Source organism: Psammomys obesus, unplaced genomic scaffold, assembly GCF_907164565.1.
Source record: "Psammomys obesus unplaced genomic scaffold, mPsaObe1.curated_primary_1811, whole genome shotgun sequence".
NCBI classification, from domain to species: Eukaryota; Metazoa; Chordata; class Mammalia; order Rodentia; family Muridae; genus Psammomys; species Psammomys obesus.
Window position 1 is genome coordinate 2,373,411 of NW_026596046.1, and position 19,081 is coordinate 2,392,491.

Below are 19,081 nucleotides of genomic sequence, written 5' to 3' on the forward strand. Positions count from 1 at the left end.
GGGGAGGATTGGGAAGGAAGGAGGGAGAGGGCTACAGCTGGGATACAAGTGAATGTATAAAATTATTTTAAAATAAAAAAATATTTTAAAAAAGAAAAGAAACATCTCCCAAAAAAGAAAGAAAGAAAGTGCTGAGAGGTAGAATTATTGACTTACAAGGTATGTACATTAAAACAAAGCATTAGCTACTGAAAGGATGTCCTAACTGACCACACCAGTAGCCTAAAATGTTCCTGCCAGCAGTGTTAGGGGGACGTGGTTCACCAGGACTTGTGGTTTTCAGACTTTTTCCTTAGCAATATGAAGAGGGACAAAAGGCAGTGGCTCTCCTGTAATTTACTGTACCTCTCCCTATTATTACTATGGTTGTTTGGATTTGAGTTGTCATTTGGTCACTGGAATTTCCTAACAATTACACATTCGATTTTTTTCTCCTTATTGGGGAGTGCCAGTCATAGGTTCTTAATCTGGTTGCTTCTTTATTATGTAGTTTCCAAAAGTATCTAGAATTCTTTTACATAGTGAAGAAAAAGTTGTTACACATTTTGTCACTTAAAATTTTGAGGTTTTGCTATTATGAGTTTTACTAAAGTGGCTTTTTGCTTTTTATGTCTTCTAAAGCCTTCCTGTATTAGAGGCCAGATAAAGTCTGAAACATTCCCTTAGATCGCCGTGCTTTAACATGGCATAACTTTGTTTTCTTCTTGTCTTATTCCAGCGTGGTGAAAAGGAGCTTCCTGCTCCATATGATTGCCTAGGTACCCCCTTTCTTCCTCCAGAGACTCCACCATGCCCTGTGGCTTCAGGCCTCTGCAAGACTCTTTGCACACCAGCAAATGAGGAGTCAAAGAAAAGCTGACATCTGGGAGGCAGTTAGGAACCAGACCAGGAAATGACCACATCATATTCTGCTAGCCTTTCTGGTGTGGCTATATCTCTCTGCATAAGACATGTTCATGAGGAGGCCCTAAGTCCACATCACCAGGGTTTGCAGTCTATGCTACACTGAGGTCACAAGCGTGCTCATCCATACTCATCCACTGACACACTTGCAGCTTTGTTTGTTTAACAAATAGTAACAACAAACAAGAAACCATTTTATTTCTTAATAAATTTCTATAGGACTTGTTGAAATGTTTATTCTTACAAGATGGCCAACTCGCTTTATGGACCATCCTGCCTCTTGGAAATCCATGCATTTAGGAGTCTCTGCATCTGTCATTCTTTCAGTTAATGAAACTCTCATCCCCAAGTGACAGGAGAGTTACCCAGCTTGTTTTCACAAGACTGCCAGCACTTGGTGATGACACCAGGGAAGCTATTTAGGGATGTCACAGCTGCGGCATCTGGGTTTTCTTGATGTTTCCTCATAGTCACAGGTTCATTTATCACATCTCTTGAGGGGTAGAAAAGAGGAAGGTGTTATGCATGTTTCTTTTGCAAAGAATGCAAAATGTTTGTCACACAGAACCCACCATGTTTCCTCTTGAATTTTAGGGGTTCATGGGAAAACTGGCCAACTGAATGCTTTTGGATGCAAGAAAAACTAGCAGAGCATGTCTGAATCATCTTGATTGATTGCTAACCATGGTGAATTACATAACTGGGTATGATGCAGCCAGGAACAACAGCAAGTATAGTCGTGAAGAAAAAAGTGAGTGCATCTTAGATAGTCAGTTAAGCACATGTGCCAGGTTTTCTCCCCTTACTCAATCATACACATAGATCATGCAAGCACACAAGTATACAGGTGCACACACACTCACACACACACACATCTCTATCTCTGTGTCTCTCTGTGTCTCTCTTTGTCTCTCTCTCTCTCTCTCTCTCTCTCTCTCTCTCTCTCCACTGCCTTAATCACCATACTTCCATGTATGATGTCAATTTAAGGAGATAAATTTCTCTAAAGCATATCAAACCATTGACATTGCAACACAGCATTCTCATTTACAAAGTTCACAATTAAGGACTATGCAGGTGAGTTATTTTTAAAAATCACCTAAAAACAGTGTTATCGTGTTTGAAGTACGACGCTCTGTTGGGCTGCATTCATAGCTATCCTCAGCTACTTAGAGCCTTATGGGCCACAGGTTAGACATGAGTACCTATTTCCACTTTTTTCTTTATCAGAAGTGTTTTGGAGTTTCTTGCTTATCCTCTTATGTTTTATAAGCTGCTACTCAATGAAAAGCTCTGAGATGACTTCAGCCAAATGCTAGAAAAATCTGCAGCATTCACACAGTCTCCTGTCCTGTATTTAAGTTCTAGACCTTGGGGAAAGCTTGTTTTCTGAAAAAGAACAAAATAAAAGTGTCTCTTGCTTTTTTTGCATTCCCTTTGTTGACTCAAAGACTCTTTTGTGTTTGCTCCTATAAAATGGATCTTTTTATTGTACTTGAAATGCTTCACTAACTAAATGGAGAAAAGTATTGATTTTTACATCTTAGTCTTGTACCAGCTTTCTAAAGTTTTCCCTGTGTCCTATTAGCCATGAATTGCCCTGAATTTTAGTGGATTTTTATGAATGGTCTCATTATTAGTTCTGATCATTTTTGTGAGTTTAGATCTATGCTCTTTAGTAGGGAAAAGAAACTTTTCTTTCACCTCTGTATTGTTTCAAGATGGCATACAAGCAAATGACTTTTGGCACCTTTTGAGATGATTTTTATCCCCTCAATTTTTCTTATTTTTTAATATAATTTTTATTACAATTTATTCAATTTGTATCCCAGCTTTAGCTCCACCCTCATCCCCTCCCAATCCCACCCTTCCTCCTTCCCTCATCTCCTCCCATGTTCCTTCCTTAGTCCACTTACAGTGGAGGACCTCCTCCCCTTCCATCTGACCCTAGCTTATCAGGTCTCATCAGGACTGTCTTTCATAGTCTTCCTCTGTGGCCTGGTCAGGCTGCTCCCCAACTCAGGGGTTGGTGATCAAAGAGCCAGCCACTGAGTTCATGTCAGAGATAGTCCCTGTTCTCATTACTAGGGAACCCACTTGGATACTGAGCTGCCATGGGCTACATCTGTGCAGAGGGCCTAGGTTATCTCCATGCATGGTACTTGGTTAGAGTATCAGCCTCAGAAAAGACCCCTCTGCCAAGAATTGTTGGTTCTGTTGTTCTCCTTGTGAAGCTCCAGACCCTTCCAGGTCTTTCTGTCTCCCCCTTCTTTCATAAGATTCCCTGCACTCTGCCCAAAGTTTGGCTATGAGTCTCAGCATCTGTTTTAATACTCTGCTGGGTAGTCTTTCAGAGGCCCTCTGTGGTAGGCTCCTGTCTTGTTCCTTATTTTCACCTTCTAAAATGGCTAAGATCAAGAATTCAAGTGACAACACATGCTGAAGAGGTTGTGGAGAAAAGGTAACCCTCCTCCATTGCTGGTGGGAATATAAACTTGTACAACCACTTTGGAAATCAATCTGGTACTTTCTTTGACAATTAGGAATAGTGCTACCTCAAGATTTCAGCTATACCACTCTTAGGCATATATCCAAAAGATGCTCAAGTATACAACAAAGATATTTGCTCAACCCTTTTGTAGCAGCTTTATTCATAATAGATAGAATCTGTAAACAACCCAGATGTCCCTCAGTTGAGGAATAGATACAGAAATTGTGGCACATTTACACAATGGAATACTATGCAGCAATTAAAAACAAGGAAATCATGAAATTTGCAGGCAAATGGTGGGTACTAGGAAAGATCATCCTGAATGAACTATCCCAGAAGCAGAAAGACACGCATGGTATATACTCACTTATAAGTGGATATTAGACATATAATACAGGATAATCATACTAAAATCTGTACACCTAAGAAGCTAAGCAAGGAGGACCCTGGGTAGATGTTCAGTCTTCATTCAGAAAGGCAAACAGGATAAACATCGGAAGAAGGTGAAATTTTTTCTTATGTCTTATCAGCATCAGAACTATGTCTGCCTACTGGTGCCAAAATAAATAATGGAGAATTTAATAAGATAAATATGTGTTTTTCTTTCATGTGAGTCTGGAATGAGACCGTCTTGTGGTGACTGCAGAATTTCCAGAACTCCTTTGCACTTAACCCTGAACCCTTCAGTTCAGCAACCTCCATTACTATGGACCCAAGACAAGAGGATCCCTGCAGCACCTGGGTCCTGCCGCTCCTAGAACCTGCAGTGCCCAGGCTTTCCTTTATCTTTGTCTGCAGCTTAGATGCTTTAGTCCATTTTTCATTTTTAGCTTTGCATGTACATTTATGAGTGACAATTGTCTTAGATTATTTTTCTCAGTTGCTTCTCGTCTAATTGTGACATCCAAAGCATTTTACTCTCATATACAAATTATACATGAAGTTAAACATTTGACTTCACTGATTTGAATGAATCACTATTTATAGGAAAATTATAATAAAACCCCAATGCAGGTTAAGTCTAGTGTAGATGTTCGATGGTACCAGGCTCTGTCCAAATTTTAGTGCATTTTCTCCTCTTTTTTCTTTCTTTCTCTTCACATTTCACAGTCACAACATACACATTGGACCTGTGGAAATTAGCCTCTCTTTTAAGACGAAGGGACAAGAATGAAACAGCATGGGAGTGGGCCACACTGGCTAGCCTGCTACCTTCTGCCTGGAAAACTGATGCTTTTTCATGGGCCAGACTGGATGACATCAGTTTCCCTCAAGTGGGCATTATTGCCAGCCAGACTTCACTCAGGTTGGAGATCTCAGGCCAGGGGACTGAATGTGTTGCCAGCTTTGACCACTCATGATGCCCCCAGAGCTGAGTGCCATCTGTCTGCGTTAGGCTGTAGGGTGGAGAGAGTGGGCAAGTTCCATCATGTGAGCAAGTACCTTCCCACTGCTTCGCCTGCCGTGCACAGTTCACTCTGTTATCAAGTTCTGTATCTTTGCCTCTTTCCCTGAAGCACATATGTCAGCTCTATCCCAGAAACACTTACAGCCCTTAGGATTCAGCTAAAGCCACAGATGGCTGGCTCTGCCCTTCTGCCACAACCCTTGTGGCTGGAAGCCCCTGGGCCTGCAAGACTTTCTGTACTGTTGACTTTTACTCAGACATTCTAAATCCTCCTCAAAGGCTTCTCCTAGGCCAGGGGCATGGCTCCATGATAGAGCACATTTCTGGCTTTCATGAAGACCTGTGTGTGACACCCAGTATTATGACAAACACCAAAACAATAAAATCTGAATTAGGCCTGGAAGTGATTCAGTGGTAGAATGTTCACCCAGTCTATACAAAGCCCTGGCTTCCATCTCTGGGACCACCCAAAAATGACACACCCACAAAAATCTTATTTTAATTCTGATGGACGTAAAAATGTTGTAAGTAATAGCATTATGTTTAATCTAGTGTAAGTTGATTTGTGGTTATTTTCATTTCTACCTGTCAGAATGGAGTAAGAACTTGAGTGTAGGCTTCCCAGTCTCTTTTGTTTGATCCTTCAGCATATTCATTTAGCATTATATAGCCAAACTCGTGGTCATAAGACAAGTAAAATATGAGCCCTCCCTCAAAAGAAGCTTACACAGAGAGAAGAGGAGGTAGGTAAGCTAGGTCAGGAGCAGCTCGGTGACAGTGGGAATCTGTGAGAGAAGCCAGACCTAGGCTGTTTTCCATTTGTACTTCAGCTGGATACAAAGCTGAATGAAATGACTAGATCGATCCAAAGCTGAGGATCAGCCTACTTGGTGCATTGTTTGGCTCTAATAGGAGCCTTTGTTGAGGGCACAGTGGTCTAATTCAGACACATATTTCATACCCGTGTAACAGCTAGATTGGTGAGCCTGGAAAATGAGAACATTTGTCTTTCAGAGCAAGGGAGCTGCACACACCCCAGAGCTAGCAGCCTCAGAGGCTGTGGCAAAGCCCTGCCACGGGTTTTCAAAGGTCAAGTGACATATCTGGTAGTAATCTACCCTGGAAGGTGGCTTAACATAGCTGCAAGGGCATGACTCTTGCAAACCAGGACTGGTGTCTTCATGCTTTGTGGCCTTAATGAATTCACTTCCATGCCCAGTCTTTCCTTCAGAACTAGTGGTTATCATTCGTTGTGGGGTTTTCTCTTTCGGAGAAGAGGATTGGGTACTGTCTGTGTGAGTTCAAAGCACAAAATGTGCGTGTATGTACATATGAATGTATGTATGTATGTATCTGTGTGTATATGTATACCACATGCATACCTGATGATAGCGGAGGTCAGAAGAAAGCATCAGATCCCGAGAACTGAAGTGACAGAGGGTTCTGAGCTGCCATGTGAATTGAACCTGAGTCCTCTGGAAGAATAGCCAGTGCTGTTAATCATTGTGCCATCTCGCTGGCCCTTCGAGATATACATTCAACTCAGAAAAATCAATAACTTTGTTAAGAAATACAATACTCAGTTGACACACATAACAGGGACAGGGAAGACATTGTTCACAAATGCCCCTATGATTATGAAGTTCTTCTAGGATACATTGAACAGTTATGTAATATTCTGTCACTCCTGATGTTATTCAGAACTTGGGTTAGAGGTAAGCATAGGGAGATCACATGTGAATCAAATGAGTTTAAGAGAAAACGCTGAAAGGCAAGAGATGGCTCATCAGTTAAGAGGACCCATTGCTCTTGCAGAAGACCCAGGTCCAGTTCTCAGCACACTTAAAACCATCTGTAACTACCATGTCAGTGGATCCAATGATCCTCTTCTGACCTCTGTGGGCACTACATGCGTATGGTACATAAATGCACGCAGGCAAAACACCATACACATAAAATGAGATGAATCTTTAGAGGAAAGAAACCACTCAAGTCTTCCATTTAATCTGGAAACACTTAAGCAAACAAATTTTATTTTATCTAAAATGTATTTCAGAGCTGCATCGACTAAAACGTCCTATCGACAGCGACTAAACCAGCATCAGAGGGTGCACTAAGCTCAGACTCTATTCTCCAAATCCGTTCTCACTGGGTCTATCTCTGTAGATGCTGTAAAAATGAAAAGCAGACCTTCCCACTGGACATGTCAAAACAGCAGATTTCAGATCTGGGATAGTAAATGGACAAAACAAACCTGGAACATCTTGTCATCGCCTGTCAGCCATTCCAGAATCAAAGCAGTCTAGTTCAGAACAGTAGAGCTAACCCAAAGAGGCGTCACTGCCCAAAAGGAGGACAATTTGGTCATCCATAAAAATGATAACTATGTTTATTGAGTAGATTAAAATGCACTGAGTATATTCAGATCATGATACCAAAATTATGCTATTTCTGTGTGTAGTGCCAGAGGGAATCAAGTCCAGGACCCAACATATGCTGGGCAAGTCCTCAACCACTCAAAAATTGATACCAAGATATAAAAAAGGAGGGGAAAGAGAGGAGGACCTCCCTTATCAGTGGACTCGGAGAGGGATGGGTGAGGAAGAGGGAGAGTGGGATTGGGAGGGGAGGAGTGAGGGAGGTACAGGGAGGATGCAAAGTGAATAAACTGTAATTAATAAAAATAATTTTTAAAAAAGGAGGGGAAAGGAGGAGGACTGAAAGGGTAGGAGAAAAAACAAATTCTCTGTCAGTGAGGGAAGCCAGAAAAATCACTTAGCCAATGAAATGAAATGAAAGGAGCTCAGCATCTCTTGCTTTTCCTGCTAGAAGTCCATTACATATGGTCAAACAGTAGATAGTGGAAATTTCTCTTTAAGAAATTCATCAAATCCTTCATTGATGCTTCCATCTCAGCATACAAAATGACTACTTGGAGATCAACATCAAAATCTTTCAATACCACTGACTGAACTGTTTGTTTTTGGTGGGTTGTGAATTAATACAAGTGATACTTGAGAATTCCGCACAAACGTGTCTGCAATTAATTTTATGAATAAGTATATATCTTTACATTAAAAAAAAAAGAAATTCGTCAGATTGGGCTGGAGAGATGGCTCAGTCCTTAAAAGGCTAGGCTCACAACCACAAATATAAGCATTTCTGTGGAGACGGGGAAGATGTCTCTGTCCGTAAAGCATCTGCAGCACCACACAACCATGAAGACCTGAGTCTGGATCCTTAGCACCCAGGTAAAAATACAGGTGTAGCGCTGTGCCTGAAGCCCCAGCACTTAAGGAGGTGGGGCAGAGGCAGAGCCTGGAACTTCATTGGCCAGCCAGTATAGCTGGGTCATTGACTCTAGGTTCACAGAGACACTGCGTTAAAACATAAGATGGAGAGCAATCCAGTGTCTCAGCACAAATGCACACTCATGTAATAACACACACACACACACACACACACACACACACACACACACTCTTCAGCTAATAAAAAGGAATGACAGAATTACAGGCTCTACGTAGAAGCCTGAGAAACTGAGAAATAGATTGGCAGGTGAGGCAATGACCCAGTCATTGCCCGAGGTGCTCCCAAGTTGGGAATTCAGCAATTTAGGTCACTAATGGGAACAGACAAACAGCAAAACATACCCAAACTGAATGTGTATCTAACAGTCTTTGTAACTATTTGCTAACATATAAGAAGTAAAAAGGCCACAGGACACATTATGAACAATCAGGAAAACACAGACAGTGGAAAACTCTCTAGGAAATACTAGTTTTTTTCAACAAACCAAAAGAAAAACGATGGAGTAAAACTTACAGGTTAAAATAAGTAAAACCAGTTACAACCTATCACTCATTCTCGAATCCTGTCTCAAACAATGCGGGAACGGTTTTAACACTTGAAATCATTGCCAGCTCTGGATGTTTTTAATTATTAATCTCTTAATTTGCATACAAAGTAATGGGTTTCCCTATGGTATTCCCATGCCACTGCTTTGATGGCCCTCTTCACAGTAGCCCCATTGCACACAAATTACTCTTTTGACCTCTCTCACTTAAGACATCTTTCTACCTTCTCATGGTCACACTTTAGCTTACACACACACACACACACACACACATCTAGGATCTGCATATGAGAGAATGTATGTGACATTTGTCTTTCTGGTTATGAATTACTTTGATGAATATAGTGATCTCATATAGAGTGTCGTGATTTTGTTTTTCTTTATGCTGATTGAAATTCCACTGTGTGTAAGTATCACATTTTCTTTATGTGTTCACATGTTAGTAGATTTCTAGGCTGATTTTATTTCCTAGCTTTAATGAGCACTGAAGCAATAAATATGAATGTGCAAGTATTTGTGTGATAGGACCTAAAGCTTTTTTTGGAGTGTGTTCCCAGGAGTGGTATCACATGGTATCCCAGCTGTTCATTTGGTAGTTCTAGCTTTAGTAATTTGGGAAGCCTCAACACAGATGTTCACAATGGCTGTACCACTTTAATGCCCAATAGTGACTACTGACTCCTCTTTCCCCACGTCCTCTCCAGCATTTGCTGAGACATGTTTTCTTGATGACAGCCACTGTGGCTGGGGTGAGATGGAATCCCGAAGTGTTTTTAATTTGTGTTTCCCCAGTGGCTCAAAATGTTGGACACTTTTAAAACCATTTAATTGGGCCACTGGTGCTTTTTGCTTTTGAAAACAGTCTTCTCCATTCATTATCTCATTTATTGACTAGGAGATTTAGTATTTTTTTATGTTTGAGTATGAAGTTCTTTATATATTCTTCCTATTAGCCATAGTTAATGAAGAGCTTTTGTTTCCATTCTGTGGCTTTCTCCCTCTGCTGATAGTTTTGCTACTGTGCAGAAACTTTTAGAGCCCATGTGACTCCATTTGTTAATGATCATGAGATTATTTTCTATGCTGGAGTCTTTTTTGGGGCCCTGCTGCACCTGCGTTTTGAAGTATCTTCCCTACGTTTTCTTCGAGCAGCTTCACAACTTCAGGTTTTTTACCTGCTTTGAATTTGTTTTTTGTACAAGTGAGAGATAGGGTTCTAAGTTTATTCTCCACATGAATACACAGTTTTCCCAGCACCCTTATCTAAGATTCTTTTATACTAGTGTATATTTTTGACACCTTTGTCAAAAAGTAGATAGCTCTGTGTGGATTTATTTCACTGTTTTTGTCCCAGAACCAAGGCTATCTTTGTCTTGTTATACCCTGTAGTAATATTTAAAGTAGGTATTATGATACCCAGCACATTTTTTTTGTTGTAAGGGACCTTTTATATTTTTATATGAATTTTATTAATTTTTCTAGTTCCATGAAGAATGGTGTTAGAATTTTGATAGAACTGCATTGATCTCTATATTATTTTTAGTCATATTGTTATTTTTATTATGGAAAATGTGTTTATTTTAAAATTAATTTAGAAATAGAAAACATGGTAGAAGGGGAAAGGAAAGAAAACCACAAAGTAAAAAAGCAAATTTTTACTTCATGAGCTTCTCACACCCTCACTTGTTGACTAGTTCCCAAGATGAGAAAGTATTCAGCCACCCACAATAATATTATTTATAGGTATATGATGCCAGTTTTGCAAAGAAGCCATTGAATCCCATTATAGCAAATCCTATTGCTGTGGCAATGACAATTCTGGAATTCTTTTTTTCAGTTCTGATACATCTTTTAACCAGCCAAATTGAGTCCTTTGATGATCTGCCAACATTGCTCAACAACTGCGTCACCTGTTCTGTGACTGTTTGCAGGATGGTGGTTTGAGAAGCAATATTGCCATTTTTACAATATCAGCTCTGCTAATCCATGAGCATGGAAAGCCTTTCCATTGGCTAGTGTGTCATGCAATTTACTTTTCCAAAGTCTTAAAGTTTGAGCTCTTTCACTTCCTTGGTTAGAATTATTCCTTAGAATTTTTGAATCTCCTATGAAGGAGATATTTTTCCTGATTTCTGTCTTGGCAATTGGTTGTTGCTGATTAGAAAAGCTATTTACATGTGTATGTAGGTTTTGAATCTACCTACTTCACACAGTGAACTTATCAGATCTAAGAGTTTGATGGCATTCCCAGGACCTCTTACATAGTGTCATGTTATATGCGAATATGAACCCTGTGGCTTCTCCTTTTTATTTCTAAACCCTGCTGTTTCTTTCTCTAGTCTTATCGTTCTAGCTAAGACTGAGATGAATAAGATGGAGAGATCAGGCACCCTTGTCTCACCCCAGTCTTCAGAAGAAGTGTTGTCAGCTTTTCCCCCGTTTAGTAATGTTGGCCAGAGCACTGTCACTTATAGCCTTTATTTTACTCATGTATGTTCTACACCTTGTTTATTAATGATTTTTGTAGGGAAAACAAGTTAAACCTTGAGAAATGCCTTTATTACTTGTGATTTCTGTCCTTTGGTCTATTTATGTAGTGTATTACATTTGTTGATTTCCTATGTTGAACCACTTCTCATCCCTTGGATGAAGCCAATTTGATCGTTGTGTATACATCTTCCTAATGGCTTTTTAATTAAGTTTTACAAGTAGCTATTGAGAAACTTTACATCTGTGTTAGTTAATCAGCTAAGCTGGTTTTTAGAGGGTTTTTTTTTCCTGTTGTGTTTTTCTCTGGGTTTGGTCTGGGTTATACTAGCTCTATAGACTGAATTTAGCAGTGCTCCTTTTAATTTGTGTTCTTTCTTCCTTTAAAGCTCAGTAGGATTCAGTAAGATTCAGGAGTGAATCTGTCTGGTCCCAGACTTTTCTTTGGAAGAAAGCTTGTAATCACTGCTTTAATGTCATTGCTTGCTGTGGGTCTAAGTTGATATCTCTTTGATCAAATCTGAGTAGATTATGTGTTTTAAAGAATTTATCCATCTCATAGATTTTTCATCATCTTGGAATTATATTTTTAAAGTTCTCTCTAATATCTTCTGGACTTAATCAGAGCAACTACTCCTCTTTTGGTTCTGATTTTTTTCTTTTGTATTTTATGTATTTATGTATTTATTTAGGTTAGTGTAGCTAAGATTTGTCAAACTTACATCCTTTTTAAAGAACTCTTTAGTTGATTCTATGTATTGTTATTTTAATCTACATTTTGTAACTTCTGCCTTAATATTTACTTCTTGATATCTATTGCTTTGAGTTTGCCTCTCTTATTTTTCTATGACTTTCAGTAGCATCATTAGGTTATTTATTTGTGATGTATCTGGTTTTTTTAATGTGAGCATGTATGTCTATGAATCTTCCTCTTAGAACTCTTTGAACTATGTGCCAGAGGTTCAAAGTTATGTTGTCATTTTCCTACTCTCTGAATATTAATTGCCCTAGAAATTTATTGTTAATTTTTAAGTGAGATAGTATTTTTGTGGTTATGCTTTAGACTCTTTTTTTAATTTTATTTGCCATTATCTTATGTGCACTGATATTTTGCCTGCATGTCTATGTGAGTAGAGTGTCAGATCTTGGAGTTACAGACAGTTGTCATGTGGGTGCTGGGATTTGAACCCAGGTCCTCTAGAAGAGCAGTCAGTGCCCTTAACCACTGAGCCATCTCTCCAGCCCCTGTTTTAGACTCTTTTACAAAAATACTTATCAACTTGTGAATGAAATGTTAGAATAGTGGTTTTTTTGTTTTGTTTTGTTTTTTTAATGAAGCGAAAGGAATATGATTGGAAGTATGGAAGAATAAGATTAGCTTTAATGACTCTGACTTGAACTCAGTGGCTGGCTCTTTGACCACCTCCCCCTGAGGGGGCAGCCTTACTAGGCCACAGAGGAAGACAATGAGACCTGATAGGCTAGGGTCAGATGGAAGAGGAGGAGGACCTCCCTTATCAGTGGACTGGGAAGGGGCATAGGAGGAAAAGAGGGAGGGAGGATGGGATTGGGAAATGATGAGGGAGGGGGCTACAGCTGGGATACAAGTAAATAAATTATAATAAATAAATATTTTTTAAAGATTAGCTTTAAATTGATTATTGTCATAATTGAATGGTCCATTGATGTTTATCATATGTTCTTTTGTCTACTTTCAGGCATATTCAAAGTTTTTCATTGAAGAATATTTTAGTTACATTTGGGGGGCACACGTGTTCTATGAGATGTGTGTCTTTGCCTGCTCGCCCCTGGAAAAATAGTTTTAAAATGTATACAGCACTATTTTCTTTACTCTTTTCTTCACTTTACATATCTGAGTTCAAAAGTATAGGAACTGAATTGTACCCATAATACTAGCACTTGCTAGTGCTCAGGGGGTCAAGACAGGAGAATGAGAAGCTGAAAGGCAGCCTAGGCTATATTGTGAGGATCTTTCTCAGAAAGAAACCAAAACACACAGAAGAGAAGGGGAAAAAGAAGGACAAGAAGAAATGAGGTAGGGAAGGAAGGTAATAGTATGTTTGGAGCATGAAATAACATTTACAATTTTTGTTTGTTTGTCTTTCAAGACAGGGTCCTTAGAACTTCCTCTGTAGACCAGGCTGACCTTCAACTCACAGAGATCTGCCTGTCTCTCCCTCCGGAGAGCTGAGATTAAAGGCATGTACTACCACTGCCCAGTAATTTACAAATTTTAGTGGCCCATTTTCTGTGTGTATTAATCTACCCTGTCCTGTGCTCTAGGAGCTGGCCTGGCACAGGACCAGTGGTCCCTGGATCAGAAGCAGTTCCTCAGTCCATCCCATCTGCATCTACCGTACTTGTGGAAGGGACTCAGAACCCACACATGTGCCTCCTTCCAAACCTCGGCCTGGAGCTGCCCATCATTGTTTCTAAAGTTCTCTCTAGCTTCTATGGAAGCTACTAATCACTTATAAAATAAGCTTTACCAAGAAAAAGAAGAAAAAAGGCCAGATGTTGCTATAACCACTTTTGTCTGATTCTCAAGCAGTCCTATCTTTTGTCATCTCCCTAAACACTCTTCCTGTTCCTTCTGCCTTTCTGTCTCATCTCCCTTCTCACTCAGGGCTTTTTAGTTTGAGTTTTCTGGATACATTGCCTTGCTGCAGCCAAAATTACTCAAAGACCCATATGTGTCCCTAGCTGTAGCGTGTGGAAGCTTGCTTTGAAGTGGATCATGCACACTGGACACTTTGCCAGCCTCATGCCCCTTCATTCCAAGGCTCTCCGGACTTTCCTCTGAACTAAGACCTCAAGTGCCCTGTAAGCTTTGTCTTGTTAATATGACATGCACAGAAACCTGTCACTGAACTTGTCCCAAGTCACAGGATGGAGCCAGCAGATGCCCGGAATGTAAGATGTTGACATCTGAGCTTAGATGCCATGGATCCCACAATGTCTGTGCATCTGTGAGCCTCTCACTAGAATGGGCTCCTCCATTGCAGAGAAGGATAGATTGAAGGATGTGTGACCATTTTTTATATGTTACTCTTCAGAGTAAGAATGTGCATATATAGTGAGAGAGCAAAAATCCTTAATATTAGATAGCTATTTGCTTCAAATCTATATCCCTAATGTGACATAGGGTATGTTTATGAAACATCATTTTCTTTCATTCTTTCAGCAATTTTGAGAGGCAGTGCTGTTCTTAACCTCATTTTTCAGAAAAGAAAGCAAGGCTTCTTGGAGCCACTCACTTGCCCAAATCAGGCAGTGAAGATATAGTAAAGGTTCACACTGGTGAGCCATTGGCCTCCAGCCTATGCTCCACCCTGGGGCCTTTACTTGACCCTAAGACTAAGCTGCACTCCAAGCCTGTGCTTCCCTAGTCCTTCATGCCTGTGCTCTGTGAGTCACATCATCAGAAAGACCTACCTGAGTCTTGCTCCCCACTGATTTGGACAGCCATCACTTCAAGGTGGCAGTCTCTGAGCATATCTCTGCAGCAACAAGAATGTAAACCCCTAGCCTCCCAGCATCAGTCAGCAATTCTGGATGAGTTCCAGCACCTGCCAGGCCCTAGAGTCAAAGACTCATGCCGGCATTGGAAATGGCCCTCTTTGCCTCTGAAAGAATCTACTGACCAGCGTATCGAGGCAGATGCTGAGACTCGTAGCCAAACTTTGGGCAGAGTGCAGGGAATCTTATGAAAGAAGGGGGAGATAGAAAGGTACAGGAACTCCACAAGGAGACCAATAGAGCCACTCCAACCAAGGACCATCATGGAGAGGACCTAGACCTGCTCAAAGGAAGCCCATTGGCTGCTAAGTTTCCAAGTGGGTTCCCTAGTAAAGGGTACAGGAGCTGTCTCTGACATGAACTCAGTGACTGGCTGGCTCTTTGGTCACCTCCCCCCGGGGGGTGCGGCCTTGCCAGGCCACAGAGGAAGACAATGCTGCCAGTCCTAATGAGACCTGATAGGCTAAGGTCAGGTAGAGGGAGGAGGACCTCTCCTATCAGTGGACTAGGGGAGAGGCATGGGGGAGAAGAGGGAGGGAGGGTGGGTGGGACTGGGAGGAGATGAGGGAGGGGCTACAGCAGAGATACAAAATGAATAACTTGTAATAAATAACAAATAAATAAATAAATAAAAAGAAAAAAGACACAGGAAAAAAAAAAAAGAAAACGATCCTCTTCTGATCATCAGTATATATTTCCCGATTTCTTTTTTCATTTTTAAAATTTCATGTATCTGTACTGTACCTATATAATTTTTCAACCCTCCCATGCCACCCTCAAATTCATGCCCTCTTTTGTTTTATCATTTCCTATCTATAATATAGTATATATTATGTGTATAAATATATAAATGAGTAAATACATAAATACAACCTACTGAGTCCACTTAGGTTGCTCATATGTATCACTGTCGGGCTGGTCACTCAGTGTTTGGATGACTAACTCGGGAGCTCATTACTGGGGAAAGCCTGATTCTTTCCCTCTCTGTAGTCATCATTTAGAGGTAGGCCTTTGTGAGATTTCCTCAGTCTACTTGGGTGTGTCAATTGGTGTTGCCATTTGCTGGTCTTGTTTATTCTCGAGATTTCATGGGTGGGGCTTTCCTATCATGTCCAGAAGGCACTATCTCATGACAGATGCCCTGGTCTTCTGGCTCTTACAATCTTTCTACCCCTTCTGCCACTATGTTCCATTAGTCTTAGTTACAGGGGTTCTTGTTAATCCAATAGATGTAAGGAGAAAGACCACTGACCCAAATCATGGCCAAATTAATTAAAGCAAGCAATTAATTATTTTTTTTTACCTGTGTACAAGGGCTATCTCTACCTTAAGGGGGGTCCAAGAGATCAGCATTGTACATGGGTAATATAGGGGTTTTATAGCTCAGAAGTAAGGGGTTTCAAAATGGGAGGTTTAGCTGGCAAATGGGCAGTGTTACAGAAGCAGAACATGAGCATAACAAATTGCTCATAACAACCTCCTGAAATAAAGACATGGTTGCAAAGTGGTCAGAATAAGGTAGTCATAACAATGTGATTAGAATAACCTTTCGAAACAAAGGCATGGTTGCCATTTCTTGGAATGGGCAGTACAGAACCATCTGTAGTAAAGGTTACAGGTGTGGCATAAGCAAACCATTGAGAAACAGATTTAATCATAAACAGGAATGAATATAGTTTGTCTTTACTATAAAATGGCTTTCCAGCCCAAAATAGAGGCAGGCTGGTTTATGTTCTGTTGGAAACATATTCACTGGGGCTGGGCACACTGAGGTCAGTTGTTCTCTGCATTTTGAGCAGTTAATTTCTACAGCGGTCTCTATCTGCCTCAAACAGAAGCTTATTTGATGAGGGATGAACGCTAAACTTGTCTGTAAGTGTAAGGTTAAGTATTAGGCAGTTAGCAATTATACTGGCTTGGGAAAGTTGCAGGGGTAAGTTCTCCTCTACATTCTGTGACTCAACCCGCTTAACCAGCCATAGTCAGCTAGGTTTATAGTATCAAGCAATAATTCTCTCCTACTGAGATAGCCTTAAGTCCAATGACATAGCTGTTGGTTACTACCAAGATATAAGCTCCACTACTGTACCTTTAAGGATATCATAATGTGGTGGTCATTGTTGTGGTTCATAGGCAGCACAGCTGGGCAGGACCATTGCTTGCTTTCTTCCCTTGCATATCATCTTTCTGAATGATGAAAACTAATCCATAAGGAGGAGGATTTCAGGTCATATCCAGCTAAGTTCTGCCAAGTCTTGGAGGACTTACCTTCAAATTCTGACAGTTTACAATGTATGTGAACATTGATGAACTTAGGCTAAGTGAAATGATCTAATCACAAAAAAAGACAAATACTGTGAGAGTTTACTTATAGGAGTAACTAGTCAAATTCATAAAGACAGGCAATAAAATGGAAGTTGCCAGGTCCTGAGGAAAGAAATAATAGGGAGATGGTGTTTAGTGGAGCCAGTTTCCATTTAGGAGAATGAAATGTCCTGGAGGATAACTGCATCTAATGTCACTGAACTGTACAGTTAAAGTGGTAGCTCAAATTAAATGTATTGATGGATCCAGAAATTACTAGCAAGGTTTAGAATGATTTTATTCTGTGAACATGATCCCAGGTGCTTTCCAAAAGGAAGCTGAGACCATCTTTTCTTGCCAGCATCCACTAGTTGGAACAAGTGATTGGCTGGCCAGGAAGGGCCTGTGGCAGCCAGGATGCAAAAAGGACCTGCCTCTAGCAACCGGCCCCGCCTTAAATGCAGCTTCTTTTGACAATGAAGAAAGCACAGGAGAGGAGATAACATGCCCTTTGCTCTTATTTATCCCCAGGTGGCAGTGACAGAAGAGGAGAGTCTTGCGGCTGAAGCTGTGGTGCATGAGGCAAAGGAAGAAGGAGTCTCCTAACTGGTACCACATACATCAGGTCAATCATTTCTTCATTTTTAGCCACAACAATGAACTCTTACTCCCAAGTAGGAGCCACATGTAGATAGGACAGCACATATGGCTAGCTCTGAGACTATGACCTCTTGCCTGAGACCTCAGTCCCCACATCCCAGGCATTGGGAGTTCATATCTTCCCTTCTCACAGCAGTGAATACCGTCACAGGCAGCCAAATGAAGCCAGTTTACCTAGCTTTAAAGATGCAAAACCTGCTCTCTGAAAACTCCCAGTCCGTTGTTATAAGAGAAAGAGGAGAAGAGGCTATTCATCAACAACACCATGCAGTATGTAAAAATAATCACATACTTGGGATGAAATTGAGCATCATATGTCCTGGCATCAGTGAACTTCCCATAAAGGTCCACACAGTGATAACTTTAATTCTGTGGGCTTCACAGTCTCTGCTACTCATCCATGTGCTTATATCTGACTTCCACCAAAATTTTCTGTATAAAGACAGACAGAGGGATACACTTGGCCATCATCTACATGATACTGGATGTATCTGTACTTTATCAGCCCTCACTGGGAACACAAGTCGCTCTGAAACTGCTTCTGCCAGGTGACACACACCCAAGGACTGCTTTCTCCAGTTGCTTCAAGCACCCATGCAAATCCCTCTGCCTACAGCTGTTCTTCTCAGGACATGTGACATCCTGTGAATGCAGTGGGGTTGTCACTGTGAATGTGAAAATTCAAGGTGGCAGCAGATATTTTAGCAGTCATCATGAGTAAGTCCAGTCATCCAGGACTGAACCCAGAGTATCTCTTAATAGCCAGCAGATTAGGCTTCAGCATAATGGAAAACACAGTAGTCAGATCCCAGTGTTCCATCTCACAGTGCTACAGAGGACTGATGCATTAGTTAGACTTCGATGATGTAACATCATGCATGTAAAGAAATAGAATTATTCAAAATCTAATTCAGTGTCCATCCCATTTGAATTTCTAAGTGAGGATTGATCATCTTACCCTGGGTCCTCCTTCTTGTTTAGCTTATTTAGGTATACAGATTTTAGTGTGTTCCCTAGTAAGGGGAACAGGGACTGTCTCTGACATGAACTCAGTGGCTGGCTCTTTGACCTCCCTCCCCCCCACCCCCATGAGGTAAGAGCAGCCTTGCTAGGCCACAGAGGAGGACATTGCAGCCAGGCCTGAGGAGACCTGATAAGCTAGGGTCAGATGGAAATGGAGGAGGACCTCCCCTATCAATGGACTTAGAGAGGGGCAGGGAGGAGATGAGGGAGGGAGGGATTGGGAGGCAATGAGGGAGAGGGCTACAGCTGGGATACAAAGTAAATAAACTAATTAATATAAAAAATAAAAATTTAATTAAAAATCTAATTCAGAACTGTACAACAGAGGTGGTAGGGATTTCTTCTGCCTCTGGGCCTCTGAGGTGTGTGTGTGTGTGTGTGTGTGTGTGTGTGTGTGTGTGTGTGTGTG

General features: G+C 40.8%; 1 protein-coding gene across 1 annotated transcript in view; it reads left to right on the forward strand.

Moving 5' to 3' along the window:
• Otud7a (OTU deubiquitinase 7A) overlaps window positions 1–19,081 on the forward strand; it is a 311,702-nt gene that overhangs the window by 182,068 nt on the left and 110,553 nt on the right. The window contains exon 3 of the mRNA XM_055623230.1: window positions 17,521–17,614. The gene's annotated coding sequence lies outside the window, so the exon portion shown is untranslated. The remainder of the gene's footprint in view (window positions 1–17,520; window positions 17,615–19,081) is intronic.